The following is a 16,011-nucleotide window of genomic DNA, read 5'->3' as shown; positions in this document are numbered from 1 at the left end:
AAAATACAGTGATAATGCCTTTATTAACAGTGGCAGTTCCTACCCCTCTTCCTCCCAAAATGTTGAGAACACATACACTCTGGTATTAGTAATGTAGTGTTCATTGAAATCAATTGAACTACTCCAAAGTGAGTGGGTTGTAGTTTGAAGCTTTGCCCCTGCTTCAGTGTCCAAGCTCAAAGAGACCAGGTCACACCTAGCTAAACGGCAATTGCAGTTGAACTACTTCCGTGCGTGTCTCCTTAGTAAGCCCTAACACTTGTCATTTTCAGAAATCAAATGCCACGTTATAACTTGACGCTCAAGTGTTGTGAACAGCCTAAGAGTGTAAATAGAGCTAAAGGCTGCAGTTCTGTGCACAGCTGTAAGGAAACACACATAAATCAGTGAGCTTTACTTCTGAGCAAATATGAAAAGTTTACTGCACTGTAAATGCGGTGGACGTGGTTTCAGTACACATTTGCTGCTTTGAAAGCAGATGCATTGGAATGGAACCCTGTTGTTGAGTGCACTTAAAATGTTATGCATGTAGTTGCCCATGTGCTCTTTTCACATGTTCCCTTTGTGCCACCTGCATGTGTGAAAGATAGAAATGCAGTTTTAAATGCACATGTATAAGGTTTTTTAAAAAAATCCATTTCTGTGTAGGAAGGTGTAGGATTTATAAACGCCTTTAAACCTTTGTTCATGTAACCTGTGAATAGACATTTTCTAAACTAAGTGAAGTGTATTTTTAGTCTTCCATCCTCCACCGCCCCGCCCCCCCATAACATTGTACATATTTGTGAATAGCGTTTTTCACACGTTAATCTTGTTGGTCACAATTAACAGGTAAGGTGCTTTTAAGGCTCCTGTGCTGCTAACATCAGCTTCACAATCAGAAATGTAACTGGTGAAGGTGCGTTTCCCCCCTTGTACTAGAGATGAAGTGATAGGGAAAACTTCATATATTACATTTATTCATGTCAGCTGCCTGTACGCACATTGATTAGCCTGTACGTAATGAGGGTGCTCTTGATTCTAAATATGAACTATCTTAAGGAAATGTGTTATATAATTACAACCCCCCCCCCAAGTTATCTCTTTAAAGTAGTTTTTCATGAAATACTAGATTGGGCACCATCCGTTTTCCTCTGGATAGCATTTTTACAACTGACACTGCGATCATTTTTTATGATTGATCTTAATGTGCAGGTGTGCTTAACTGAGGCAGGATTTGAATTTGCTTTTCTCTTTAAAGCTTGTATTTAAGGTTGATGAATTGTTACCTAATACATTTTCTGGGCAGGAAACGGGGAAGTTACAGCTGCTTACAGCTGTACCGTACAGAGACTGTGTAAACGCAGTCACTTTAAATTAATCGAAGTATTCTATAGTTTCAGATTTTGTGCTTTATGACAATAAATATTCCAATGGCCGCACTATCTTTCTTTTTTTTTTAAAAAAAGTATTTTTTGTTTTTTTACAGTAAAATAAAATTCTCAGGCACCTGCTTGTCAGGCAACATAATCCTAAACCAGGAGGGGGGAGCGAGATGTTGCTGCTATGCTGGTAGAAGGCCAATATCTAGTGTGCGCTTAACTCAGGAGGGGAAATACTGGACGCTTGAGTAGGCAATAGAAAAGTGGGGTGAAAATGACAGGTGCATCTCCAGCCTCCCTGGAACATGGCCATTGGCCATCAGTTGGGGACTGTGTCAGCAATGACCCTACATGCCAGTGAAACTCACAACAATGGGGATGTGCCCTCAGCACACATCCCTGCAGCACAGCATGATGCAAGAGTGCCCTAATTCCATCGGTCCAAGGGACACAGCCAACAGTAATGCCAGCACCCTTCACATCATTCTCCCTCCCCCCCACCCCCTGCTGACTGCCCCATACACCCTGGCAGCAGCACCCGTCCTGCAGCCTGAGAAGCTGCTTCCTTACACTACAGTGATCAGAGATAGGAGGAGGCACACATCGTGAACTCCCCCAACTTCCTGCTTTCCTCGCCTGAGTCCCATCCTGTGACTAGCTGAAGGCAGATAAAGCTAGGGTGGGGACAGTTGAATCCTATCTTCCAATCCCTAGCACGGAAAACAAAACAAAAGGTGCCTGGGAATGAATAGCATCTAGGACAATGTTTCCCGAACTTAAGTCTCCAGCTGATTTTGGACTACAACGCCCATCATCCCTAGCTAGCAGGACCAGTGGTCAGGGTTGATGGGAATTGTAGTTCAAAAACAGCTGGAGAGAGACCCAAGTTGGGGAAACACTAAACTGAGGATGCCTGAAAAGGAAACACATGTGATGTTGCCAAGCCGTCACACCAGCAGTGTAACTCAACAAACGAGCAGAGGAGCATGTGCAGGTTCCCTTCTGGCACCAGCACCATACTAGATACATCTACACCTGCTGCATAGTTGCCTGCCATGGAACTTGCATGGGGACAGGAGCCTGCCTGTGATGGGGCAAGCAGGTTAAACTTCCTACCGTCTTCAACTGGGACCCAGTACAGCCTGGGTTGTGGCCTGATCTAAGGTGTGGCATAACAGCAGCACTACCAGCAAGCAAATGTATGGTTAAAAGACCATATAGGAACAGGTCCCCAAATGTGTATATATGTTGAAGGTGGTTAAATTGACATGTGCGTAAAGGTAAAGGGACCCCTGACCATTAGGTCCAGTCGTGACCGACTCTGGGGTTGCGGTGCTCATCTCGCTTTATTGGCCAAGGGAGCCGGCGTACAGCTTCCAGGTCATGTGGCCAGCATGACTAAGCCGCTTCTGGCGAACCAGAGCAGCACACGGAAACGCCGTTCACCTTCCCGCCGGAGCGGTACCTATTTATCTACTTGCATTTTGACGTGCTTTCGAATTGCTAGCTTGGCAGGACCAGGGGCCGAGCAACGGGAGCTCACCCCATCACGGGGATTCGAACCGCCAACCTTCTGGTCGGCAAGCCCTAGGCTCTGTCGTTTAACCCACAGCGCCACCCACGTCCCAGATGTGCATACCTGTGCATATGCATACCTATGTCATGCATACTACGTGCATGTGCATACCTAGTCATAATTCCTTAGTCGTAAGATGCACGTCTTACAAAAGAAACCAGTACTTATCAGGGTGCTTATAAAACACATAAAACATTTTTGGTATTTTTATTTTTTTTGTACTCATGGCAGTGGAAATTATATGCAGAATGCATATGGCTCGGTAAGAGAAAACACAAGTTATCTGTTTATTTTTACAAGTTAGCTAGCTATATAGACTCTTATTCGGGAGTAATAACAACACACTGTGAGTGTCTTCTGTCTGGCATCAGGCCTTGTGGAAAACCTTCAAGAATTTAATTGAGAATTGGATGAATTATGTCTGCTATAGTAAAATCTGACAGGCTTGCAGTCCCGTCTTAGAGAGTAAAAAATGGTGAGCTAGCGAAGCTCTTAATCGGTCAGATCTCCTATAGTTAGGTCATGTTCTAATTGAGTGAGTGGGGCTTCAGCCTGCTTGCTTTCCTATAGTATCTAAGAGATGTTTGTTGCATTGTCCTGTTTCATTTTCTAATGTATCCCCAAACATGCCTGAATCTGTAGACGATCTGGGATATTGGCTCTAAGCAACATGGAACAGACAGTTTATTTCAGTTTATAATGTCAACGCCCAGATTTTTGAGCAACTCTGCCCAAACGTAGCTGAGAATATTTTCCATTGATTTTCACAGTATCACCAATAAAGCGAAATTCTTAAGATTCGGTTACAAACTGAATTGTAAACCAAGCTTGTAGTATAATTCCATTTTGGTTTGTAATTTGGGTTAAAATGCAAGGTTTTGGTATAAAAGATGGTGTCTGTAGATTTTTTATATAATAATATTTATACCTCTTAGTTTCTCATTTAGTTCAAGGCAGCTTACGTGAATAATAAATGTCAACGTCATAAGAACAGCAATATTAAAAAGGCAACTTATTTAATTTTCTACATTTTCCCTACCTTTGTCTATTTATTTGTGTTGTTCTGTTGCTGCACTTTCTTTCATAACCTTCAATTCACTTGCTGTTGCCCCCAAGTCCTTAGTCCTAACCACCTGTCACTTATGCATTGCCATAGCTAGGGGGCGGGGTTTCCTAGCTGATTTTTTTGCCTTGGGTGAAGCCTCCAGAGGAGCGCCATTGAGGCTCCTGTGTGTGTGCGTGCGTGCGCATGCACGTGGCAAACTGTGTCTTTGACCCCAGTGAAATAAAGCCTAGTTTCGCCCCTGACCAGACATAAGCTTCAGCACAGTGATATAATCTTGTCACAGAGGAATTCCAGCAGTGCTTTCTTCTGTTGCACTATATGCTTTCATCTCAAAACTGGTTGCAATCACTTTGTTCATGCATGTTGATTTTTTTAAAATAATATTTTTGCCACTATGTCTTAGTGATAAACTCAGCAATAAAAATACTTCTAAAATTTTGAAAAGAGACGTTAAAAATGGCAACCCCCCCCCCAATAACTACTAAGTGATTTCAAGAAGTGGTAGAAACCAAATCACTTAAGAGTAATTTAAGTTAACCGTAGGAACATCTGGCAAGTTTTTGAGAAATCAGAACGGTTATATAAGAAAGACTAGTTTGTTACTTCACTTAACACGGATTATTGTCTTTATCTGAAAGGCACTGATCTGGAAAAGTCAACCAGTGTATTCCAGACCATGTACCAAAGTGTTTGTTTTTCACACAGACCTTCTCATCTTGTAAATCATAAATCTGCACAGAGACAAAAGTTTGTGCTAAGTAAAATACTATCAGCTGTTCCTACAAAACAACAAAGTCTTCTCTCTCTCTCTCTCTCTCTCTCTCTCTCTCTCTCTCTGGTATTAATTACCAAGCTAGAAAATGCTCACTTATCACCGTCCCTAGTTAAATCACAGAGAACATTTTATTGAAGGCCAGGTGCAATGTTATCGCTCATTTGTTTTACCTGCAGCTGCAATAGTTGGTGTCGGTTAATAGTTTACTCGCTATCAAGAATACTATTTCCTTTTAGCTGCTTTCTGACTCAGTTCTAGTACATTGCCCTATTGTGTTTGCGCACTAGCAGTTTGGATTTAATGCCACCATTTGGAAATCAATCCTGTTTGTTGTTTAGAGACTAAAAACACTTGTGTGTGCAGAGCGTTAATTCCCTAAATGGACCCTGTTAGGCATGACCCTCAAACTCAAGCGTTTTCACCATCTGGGGCCAAAAGTTTGATATTCAGCTGAAGAAAAAGAGGCTGCAATGCAAGACAAAGACTGGGCCGGTACTGTATTTATAATGGTGGCTGCTTGTTTCTTGTCAGGTCCCTGGAAACAGACGTACAAGGTCCCCATGTTCTTCCTGAGACCAATGATTGCTACCAGTCCAAACACTGTTGTGGGGGGTGGAATTGGTCCCCCACAGAAATATGTACTGGGGCCCCAACAGACAAAGAGATTTACTCTCCAGTCAGTGGTGTGGTATGATTGTTGTATATACCTGTTGTTTAAATTTTGAATGTGGCCTTGGGCATCTTTGAATGGAAAGAAAAATGTCATCAATAAATACTCATGCAGGTTCCATAATAAGAAACAAGGACTGTAGAAGTAAAGGGAAATGCACAAACCATGGTATTGATAACAGAATTCCTGTGAATCACTGGTGTCTGTCACTTTTAAATGCTCAATTAAATTTTATTTTTGTAATCAATTTTCATTGAAAGTTTTTCACACAAGAAACAATAAATAGGTAGAATAGGCACTGGCCTATTGGGCCCTACGTCTTTTATGTGCCCTGCAACAGATCACAATAACATTGATTTGTTCTTGAAAGAAAATTACAATTGAACTTTCTTAGTTCAATGTTATCCCACTAGAGATCATGCATGAGCCCCCCCCCTCAGGATTTTGACTGCCTAGGGGCCTCCACAGGATTTAATCCAGCACTGCCTGGGAGCTTGCCCCTCTGGGAAGCCCTCTCTGCCCTGACCCTCAAACAGGACCCTCAGTCTTCAGTCCATCACCTTCTTCTGTGTATCTTCCTTGATATGAGACAGGGAACTTCAGATTACAGGACGATTTAAATTTTATTTTTGGAACTGACAATAGAACAGAGTAGAGAGGCCAAATGTTAAGACACAAAGCTAAGAGCATATACTGTAGGAGCCATGGTAAGGGTCTTTGTACTAGTGACTAGCACAAAGTTGTAAAGTGTGGTTTTGAAGCAATAGCACAAACGGACCAGACCTTTATATTGATCAGATGCTTTCCATTTGTTTATTTATAGCATTTATATAGGATGCACAATGGCATACTCTTGGTGGCTTAGAAACATGAAATACTACAATACAATATTACAGTACTGCTCATGAAAGCACAGCGTCAGTCAGATGTAGGTGGAGAGGGATCATTGTGATGGGCTGTACAGCAGAAAGTATAATCCTGTCTAAATTGACTGGCTTGAAGGTAGCAGCAACAAAATGCTAGCCATTATTTGACTATCAATACTCAAACTTAAAAGTCTTAGTAATGAACTCATCTTTCAAGAAAATGTATTCAGGTCTAAAATTCAAGAGAACAATGATTAAAATCACTGACAGGGCTATTGAAGACAGTATCATGTAAAAATACTTTTGCTATACAGTGGTACCTCGGTTTATAGACGCTTCAGGTTACAGACCCAGAAATAGTACCTTGGGTTAAGAACTTTGCTTCAGGATGAGAACAGAAGTCGCACAGCGGCAGCGGGAGGCCCCATTAGCTAAAGTGGTACCTCAGGTTAAGAACAGTTTCAGGTTAAGAACGGACCTCCAGAACGAATTAAGTTCTTAACCCGAGGTACCACTGTAATGTTAAGTGGCTAGAAAAACACAGTTTGCATAGATGAGAAGAAAGGTGTTAGCTACACAGCATATTTTGCCACACTGGATCACCTGTGGGTCAAAATTATCTCTAATTACTTCTTAATAAGTACAGTATACAACACCTAAGGAGATATGCACAGTGGGTAAATTCCTAGTCACATATTACATTGCCACAGATGTGGAAAAACTAGGCCAATTTGTTTTCATGCTTTGCTTAATTGTGCAGAAATTGCATGCCATATAAAGTATAATAAAGGCACCATATTGCAGAAACGGCATGCCTTATAAAGCATATAAACAAAAAACTGGCAGTGAAGAAGAAAAGCAGCTTTAAGAGGGGAATTATGAACAGTATCTGGAAGGAGCGGTTGCCAACTCTTGTTTCCAGCTGTACTCTTTTTCTACTGCAAACATACCCCCAATCTACTTTTTGACTTGTATTCAAAGCACAACTCTGTTTTGAATGATACAGGGGGGAAAGAGAGCTCCAGGAAGCAACTGGAGCAGAGAAGCCAAATAAGCATTCTTCCAGTTCACACCTAATTAAAATTTTCTCCTTTAATATAAGGACTTCTACCACAATAACCAAATCAATTAACATTTGCCATAGATGGATGCTGTACAGAAAAGGGGACCATGATCCTGTGTATATACCATACACCTGTGAATTTTCACAAGACCAGTTCATTGCTGCAAAAAACAAAAACACAGACCTGCAAACCTTTTCTCACAATGTCTGTGATATTACTGGCACCATATAATACCTAAAAATTGCAATGAACATTGCAGCTATTACTTTCCACAATACTCATTTATACAGTCGGTGCAAGCAAGAGAGTTTATCAAAGCTGATAAACATTTATGTCTCCTATTGAACGGGAAGGTGTCTGATCTGCCTTGTTTTGCAACACTTGAAATGCTCATTATGCCTGGGGTTTTATCTGTGTGTTCGTGTGCTTATATAAGCAAATGGAGCTGGCACCTGGCCAGTTTTAAATTAGTCCAACAATTTGAAGGTGAGGCTTTCTCCCCTCCCCCTCTATTTGATTTGGCTTTATTTTGTTTTTCTGCCATTTGATGTACGGTTCCCCATTTCCCAGCCACATGCATTGCTGTCTAGCAGAAAATATTGAAACAGTTCAGCATATGTGTGCATACAATCCAAGTTATATTTCTGTCTTGGAGAAGTGGCAGTTCTGCATCTGTACCTGATCTGAAAACCTCTTGGTAGCACTACCTTAAAGAGCAATATTATCAGAAACCAAAGCCAATTTCAAATTGTTAATTGATTGAGATTACTTACTGTTTTATCTGTGTTGTAGCTCTGCTGACAGTAGCGGGTCGACTTTGGTGTAGGGCAGGGGTAGTCATCCTGGTCCATACTACACTAGCGGGTATTTGAGGATTCCAGGTGGGTGGTAGGGGGTTCTACACCACATGTTACTGCGGCACTGGTGGGCGGTAAGGAAATTTTACCATCAAGAAAGATGCATTAGTGGGCGGTAGGTATAAAAAGGTTGACTACCCCTGGTGTAGGGGGACGTGTCAGTCACATGACATCAATAGGATATCAGATGATTGGTAGCTTGGTGGCCCCACCTACCTGTCAAAGTTGGTTTGGCAGTGCAAGGGAAATAAAGATCTGGCCCATCAGGCCACCTCTATGCCACCCTTGGCATAGAGGTAAGCACTGCTGAAAATGAGTCCCTGCTGATCTTTTAGGCTCAGTTGCATGAATTTACTCCAAACTCATCTATCAAGTATGTCTTCAAACAACTAAAAATATGCTCAGTTTACTGCTGGTTCAGCCTAGAGATGGACTCCTAGAATGAATTTCAGAGTGTCTCTGTGATCTAATAGTGAAATTATATATTTACGGCACACTCTCGTTATCTTAAGGGACGCGGGTGGCGCTGTGGGTAAAACCTCAGCGCCTAGGACTTGCCGATCGTCAGGTCGGCAGTTCGAATCCCCGTGGCGGGGTGCGCTCCCGTTGCTCGGTCCCAGCGCCTGCCAACCTAGCAGTTCGAAAGCACCCTCGGGTGCAAGTAGATAAATAGGGACCGCTTACTAGCGGGAAGGTAAACGGCGTTTCCGTGTGCTGCGCTGGCTCGCCAGATGCAGCTTGTCACGCTGGCCACGTGACCCGGAAGTGTCTTCGGACAGCGCTGGCCCCCGGCCTCTTAAGCGAGATGGGCGCGCAACCCCAGAGTCGGACACGACTGGCCCGTACGGGCAGGGGTACCTTTACCTTTACCTCGTTATCTTGCTTTTTATATCTGCTTGTTACTGGTTAATAGCTATTTGCAGTAATGCTAATGCATTTTGTGTGTGTTTTGTTTCACCCATCAATTAATGGAAAAATGAATTGTATTTTGAAAATTTCCGCAGGTGAACAAAAATGTCTGAAATTTCTCATTGGGTAGGGTGCAGGGTTTTCGTAACCAATATCTTACTTTTCTCAGTGCTAGGGTGCAAAACTGGCTCAAGGGGTGGTTGGAACGGAAAAGCAGAGATAAAAGCAAGAGAAGAGAATAAATGATAGGAAGCAAGGAGTTAAGCTGCTAGGGGAAGCCAGCTGCTGTGACTTGATCACATAAAGATAAGATCTTTAGGCTTGTGTCATCTCCTAATCTGTTATATTATGTGCCTAAATACTATCAGATTTGACCCTTGTGAGCCTAGATTTCACCAAGTTAAACAAAACTCATTCTGTGCAGAACTAACAAAAAACAAGACTTTAAGCAGGCACAGGGCCTTAACTTAAGCTAGGCTGAGTGGCCTAGGATTGACCCTACAAAAGACTTTTACTTTGTCTCTCTATATTTACAGTGGGAAAGTGCATTCGGATCTTTTTAAACACCATTGTTGAACATGCTGGGGGGGGGGCTAGCAGCATTTTTTGATATCCTGTCTTTTGGTTTACCCTACACTTTTCTAATGCTCTATATTGATTCTCTATATTACGTGGGCTGCAATATAACAAAATCCCTTCTTTCTCCCTACCTTTAGAACTCATTTGAACAGGGAACCTTAAGAGAACCCCCTGCCACCCTTTTTCAAATTTCCCATCTCATCCTAGCCTCTCAACACTTCAGATGAACATCTGGCCCAGAATATTACTCTTCGAATCCGTCTGAGCTGAACTTTATTTAAGGAGAGTGCAAATAAATAAGTAATGCAATAGTTGCCTTTAATAGGGAAAGCAGGGTGGCATGTTTCTTTTATTCATTATTGCTTAATAAATCAGAAACCTGCAGTGACTGTGAGCAAATCACCATTTAAATCCACGGCCACCCAGAGGAAAGAGGCAAACACTAATATGTATTGCTGAGTCGGTACCTGGCAATGATATTGAATTACATGGAATTTTATATATATAATGCACTAAAATGTAGTGCATTTTAGGCAGCTTGATACATGATAACTTTCCTACACAAGATATCAAGGTGGGGGGAACAGACATGTCTGCATTTGTCACACATACATGTGCATTTGTGGTGCATGTGTGTTCTAGTAAGACTGATGCTTACAATTCGTGAAGTGCCCCACGGGTGTTCAGATGCCCTGCTGAGTTCAATAGATGTGTGTCTCAGCTAGCTTTCTCTGGCCTATTTCCAGTCTCTCTGTATAAAACCCAGTTCCCCACATCCCTATTAATATCAAGAAGCAGAATGTTGGAGACTGGTGGGAGGTGGGTGGATGCTAAATTTGGTCGCAGGAGATGAAAGAGATTTATTTCCCACATTCCTGAATGCAGTCTGGAAGTTGGCTTTGGGAGCAGTGAATGGAAGGGTATTTCGGACACACGGTGTTCCTCCTGTTTTCCAAAGGCGGCTTCAGAGAGCTGCAGGGCAACAGAGGATTTGCTTCCAGCTCCCTGCCTACCTTTTCCACCTGAAACTCTATTGACTAGCAGAGCATAGACAGACATCCTTGATGTCCTAGACCAGTGGTTCCCAATTAGGGGTCCAGGGAACTCACCTGACCTGCTGCTCGGTAAGCCTGGCAGCGGACTGGGCAAGCCTTGTGCTAGCCAGGGTTAGATTGGCGCACCTGGGGCAGGAGGCCCTGTGGCATCCGTCACAGTGTCCGCTGCCAGCAGGGCTCCTCGGCCGCAGGAAGGCTGGCTGCTTGCAGACCCGCCTAGGCTGTGACCGCCGCAGCCACTGCTGCTGAGAGCCCTGCGGCGGTGGTAAGGTGGTTAGGTGCAAGTTCTGAAATCCTGAGGGTGGTACGTCTCAATTTGCCACTTGAGGCAAAACAAGTGCCACCCTCTTCTGCCACACTACCACCACACCACTACCCACCACGGGACACTCACCACCTGCCAGTGGCACTGCAGCTGTACCATACCCTCCAACATTTCTCCGATGAAAATAGGGACACCCCATTCCATAATTATAATTTTACTATTTATGCCCCACACATCTTACTGGGTTGCCCCAGCCACTCTGGGCAGCTTCCAATGTATATAAAAATATAATAAAACATTGAACTTTATTTAAAAAAAGGAACTTCTTGTATCTATATAGGATGGGTAGGTAAACTAAGGCCCGGGGGCCAGATCCGGCCCAATCACCTTCTAAATCCAGCCCACGTATGGTCCGGGAATCAGCATGTTTTTACATGAGTAGAATGTGTCCTTTTATTTAAAATGCACCTCTCAGTTATTTGTGGGGCCTGCCTGGTGTTTTTACATTAGTAGAATGTGTGCTTTTATTTAAAATGCATCTCTGGGTTATTTGTGGGGCATAGGAATTCATTCATGATTATTTTTTCAAAATATAGTCTGGCGCCCCACAAGGTCTGAGGGACAGTGGACCGGCCCCCTGCTGAAAAAGTTTGCTGACCCCTGCTATATAGCAACATCTTTAAGACTGTGGCTGTCAGAAGCAGATAAACATTTCCCACCTTTTCTACAGTCACAGAGCACATCTGTGCTGGGCTTTTTTTAAAAAGGAAGCTGGTGGCAGCAAATCTAATTGGCAGCAATTCACCTGGCAGGAGTTCTCAGCCCTTGCAGGATCCTCTGCACATCTAATTTAAGCAAAGAAAGGCACAGGCTTGTAGGCTATCAAGCCTATCAGAGCATGACTGAAGTGTAGCAAGGTTAGGTTTGGAATTGTAGTTGGTCCTGTGAAAGAGGACATGGGTGATGAATTCTCCCTTTCCCCATCCACAGAACAATAGTCTTAATACTTTTCTGGATACAGCAGTGTTTTCTGTCAGTGTGGCACAGGAATGGCTGGTGGAGAGATGGAATTGTTGGCTACTTAGTTGATCAGGGAAAGGTTGATTCAAACCCTGCAGCTTCATACCGTAGACTGGCGCAACCCAGTCCATAGCTGTCAACTTTTCCCTTTTCTTGCGAGGAATCCTATTCGGAATAAGGGAATTTCCCTTAAAAAAAGGGAAACGTTGACAGCTATGACCCAGTCGGATGGGTGGGGTACAAATAATAAATGATTATATTATTATAAAGGAGACTAGATGGCTGAGAACCCTTTACAAAGAGACTGGCCTTTTGGATCAGGCCTATGCTAGCTTAATATTCTCAACATACTCATTTTTTTCCTCAGAAGCAAGCCCTCTGGATGCAGTAGTGCATAGGATTGCAGCCCTAGTCAAAGATGGGTAGACTGGAAGATGGTTTCTCTGCTACCAGTGGCTTCTGTTGGGCCACTTCGGATGAAATATTTTGGTGTTCATGCCCAGGCACAGTACGCATTTCAACTAGACTGAAACCGGTTTAGTCATCCAGAATTTCCCCCCAAAATGATCTATCTGCTAAAGTAGGCTTTTGCTGACAAAAACCTAGTGTCACAATAGTCTTCAAGGTGCCACAGGGTTCTCTTGTTTTTCATGTTAATGCTCTCTTGGGACCATGGCTCCTTCATAGAATTAAAGTTCCCAGGGATCCTTGATTTGCTACTGTGACACTTGAACGTGTTTAAAACTGGCTTTAATGTGTAATGTCGGCATGCTGTCCTAATTTTCAGACATCAGCTCATGTTAGCTTTAGCTGAGAACTGCTGCACGTTTGTCACCTGTAGGAGGAGGATTGCTGTCTGAGCACCAGGATAATGAAGACTAAAGAGCTTTCTCCTGGACTCTTAGCATTTGCTGTTCCTTTCTTGGTCTGCATTTCCCACGGCACCCATTACTTCAGTATCTGGGCAGCAGAGACATGTTCAGAGTCATGTTAGCAAGCCTGTGACCCATTCCTGCCTATCTGTTGCTCCTCACTTGATGATGATGCTAAAAGCTATGTAGCAGCTTTAGAAACGCTGCGAACAGTTCTGTATGCCAAAGGGTAACTCTACTAAAAGCAGCAGGACTCCCACCCCCCAAAACAAGTCACCCCATGCAAAACAACACATCCGATATAGGGTAATAATAGAAGAATCCCTGGCACCACTTCCTTTCTTGCAGTTTTTTGGGGGCTGGATTTGGTATGCCGGGTCATCCTCTGGTGCTATCTTAGAAACTGGCCTTATTTTTAGAGAGGACATTGAATTATAACAGTGCAAGTCAGCTGACTGCTTTGTCACAGAGCTGCTGCTTTCTACATTATCGCAAGTGCCAGAGCTCTCCCTGCTGCAGTTTTCTAGTCGCAGTGCGGCAAAGCAGACGCCTAGAACCGGGCACGGAGCAGCATAGGCTTTATTATTTTGTATTAAAAAACCTTCCATCTGTTTTACTGCGGTGTACATTTTTTACCTTTGTCCAGGAGAAGCATACCACCTGGATGTGCACGTTAGCTTCAGACATTCGCAGCGTCTCTTGAACGGAGGCATGCACTGCTCGGAGCCTTTTACCTAAATTGCCTCTGACGAAGAGCGATTGGTTTTTCTGCCTTGTATGTGAACAGTTGCTTATGCCACAACGACACACACCTGCAGGAACAGGACAAAGGAGACGATACCTGTTACTGTCTGGGGCCTTTTTAACCCCCCCTTCTGTTTTGGGTTGTTGTTGTTTTTTGCAAGCGCTCTGCTGCGGAAGCCTTCTCAATATCCCAGAGTAATATATTAGTTCCTGGTCCTATAGATATAGCCACAGTTTCTCCCACCGGTTAGAGCAAAAGCTCAAGCGAGAAAGCAGACTCCCTGACCTAAATCAATCCCAGTCCTTTTGGATGGATGCAGGGTAGCAGTCGGCTAGCAGTGTCACAGCCAGCCATCAAGTGGAGAATCTCTGGGATTGCAATCTCTTTCGCTTTCAGCCTGTGAGAATCGAGTGCTCCACTTTGCTACCCAACTGCTGCTGGTTTCTGTTTTTTACATTTCTTTTCCATAAGCAGCTATTTACTTGTGGTTTTCTTTTCTCTCTCTCCTTTTTTTTTAGCCTCCTAAGTGTATATTTGTGTGGATTAGTCTGTCGTGAGCGCAGTCCTTGTCCGCGTCACATTGGAAGCGAGGGCACTGAAGTCAGCCTGCCTTAACAGTTGTTTCTTTCTGCGTGATGCTATGCAGCTAGAATGGGTTACATTGACAACAAAGGAAGACGCACAAAACAGCACTATCTTCTGGGTTGTTGTTTCAGGAGAATATATAACTCTTCATCAGTTGCAACACGCTCTTTTTTTTTGTATTTTGCTGTTTCTTTTTCCTTCTCTAAAGCCATCTAATCAAAGAACAGGCAACGTTGTGGATGTGGGTTTTCAAAATGCTATTGGGGGGGGGTGGCGATGTGATGGGGGGAGAGAAAAAGACAGCTCATGGAGAACTGTGATTTGTGGCAAGTGGCACATCCTTTGCAGATTTGAAAGACTCAGGTTTTTGTTGTTTTTTTGCGAAGAGGAAGCCCTAAGGGACAAGTTCTGTAACTAAGAAAGCGATCGCAGATAAAGGAATAAAAATGACAAGCGTAAACGGAGGCTCAGAGCAGAAGAAACTGTCAGTGCCTGGATGGCAGCTTCACCCAGTCTGAATAATTATGAATAATTCATAGAACAAAATTACTCTGCTTTCACCTTTTCCACTTAAAATGGCATGATGTGAATCTCTAATAAATTTTCAAGATAAAATATAATGCCAATTTGAATCCGAAGAGCTTTTTTTCTTCCTTTTTGCAGCCAGATGCTACACGCCGATTCTTCCAGTATACCTTTCACAATTATTCCGTGAGAATCCCACTTCATCACGAAGCACCATTACCAATGAAAATTATTGTGATTACAATGGCAACAATAGAATGCCATCAAACGATTTCTAATTTACCTAATTTGCTAAGGCTGACTGCATTAGTTTCATTGCCCTGGTCTCCATGCCTGGCATCTTGGATCCATATCAGAAAGAGACAAAAGTGGTTCAGCACCTTTAACTTCAACGGCACAGGAGAAAATGCAGCCATGTGTTTCATGGTTGCAGCCATGTATGTGTTACACGCCTGCTTTTCCATCATCCTTGGCGATTTTGTTTAGCTTCTGGGCGTAGGATGGAATTCTGTTACAGGTTTGTGGATACCGTAATGCTCAAGTGCTTTAAACTGCAGGAGATTTTCAACCGTACGATTTGTACAGTATATATACTTTGAATTAGATAAGTCTTCCCCCCCCTCCTTCCCCTCATTTGAACGGTTATCTGATTCCAATATAGAAAAGCTTTATGCTGCCGATGACAGTTATGGTTCGACTACTTAAGTGTATAATCTGAAAATGGTTGCAGTCGACAAAGCAGATGAAAACTGTGTACGTGGCTTTGGGGATTGTTATTATTCATTCAGCTCTTATCCAGTGATTTTATAGTTATATGTTTGGTTAAACTAAAATGTTCCGACCATTTTGGGAGGGGGGTTTGAAATTAATCAACTAGGCAGCAATATAAGTAGTGCATTTTTTTTCTTCGGGGGGCACTCAAGGGTACACAATACCAGCACCTCTTTTTGTTGTTGTTAAAAAGTGCTGCACTTACTGTAGAAACTTCATGGTGAGTACCGGCACCTCTTTTTCTAGAAAGAAAGCACTGAATATAAGACATTATCAAAACATGCTAATATTCTGAATGTGCTCTTTTGGTACTAAATTTCAGTACTAGCCATTACTATGGAGAGACAGAGGATTTGAGTGACAGTTGGTTCCCAACAGGGCAATGCCTAACTCAGAAGTAAGCCCTGTTGAGTTCAGTGGGGGTTACTCTCATGTAAAACTACAGGACTG

General features: G+C 43.0%; 1 protein-coding gene and 1 long non-coding RNA gene across 8 annotated transcripts in view; one reads left to right on the top strand and one right to left on the bottom strand.

The window, feature by feature from the left end:
- The window catches only part of LOC310767168 (uncharacterized protein), a 393,524-nt gene extending 385,289 nt beyond the window's left edge, over positions 1–8,235 (bottom strand). Inside the window, exon 1 of the transcript XR_014550646.1 lies at positions 8,152–8,235. The gene's annotated coding sequence lies outside the window, so the exon portion shown is untranslated. The remainder of the gene's footprint in view (positions 1–8,151) is intronic.
- Positions 1–16,011, top strand: part of LOC310767182 — a 99,020-nt gene that overhangs the window by 2,185 nt on the left and 80,824 nt on the right. The gene's annotated exons all lie outside the window — the stretch shown is intronic.

Source organism: Podarcis filfolensis, assembly GCF_964270895.1.
Source record: "Podarcis filfolensis genome assembly, chromosome: 7".
Classification (NCBI taxonomy): domain Eukaryota; kingdom Metazoa; phylum Chordata; class Lepidosauria; order Squamata; family Lacertidae; genus Podarcis; species Podarcis filfolensis.
This window is presented reverse-complemented; position numbering and strand designations above follow the sequence as displayed.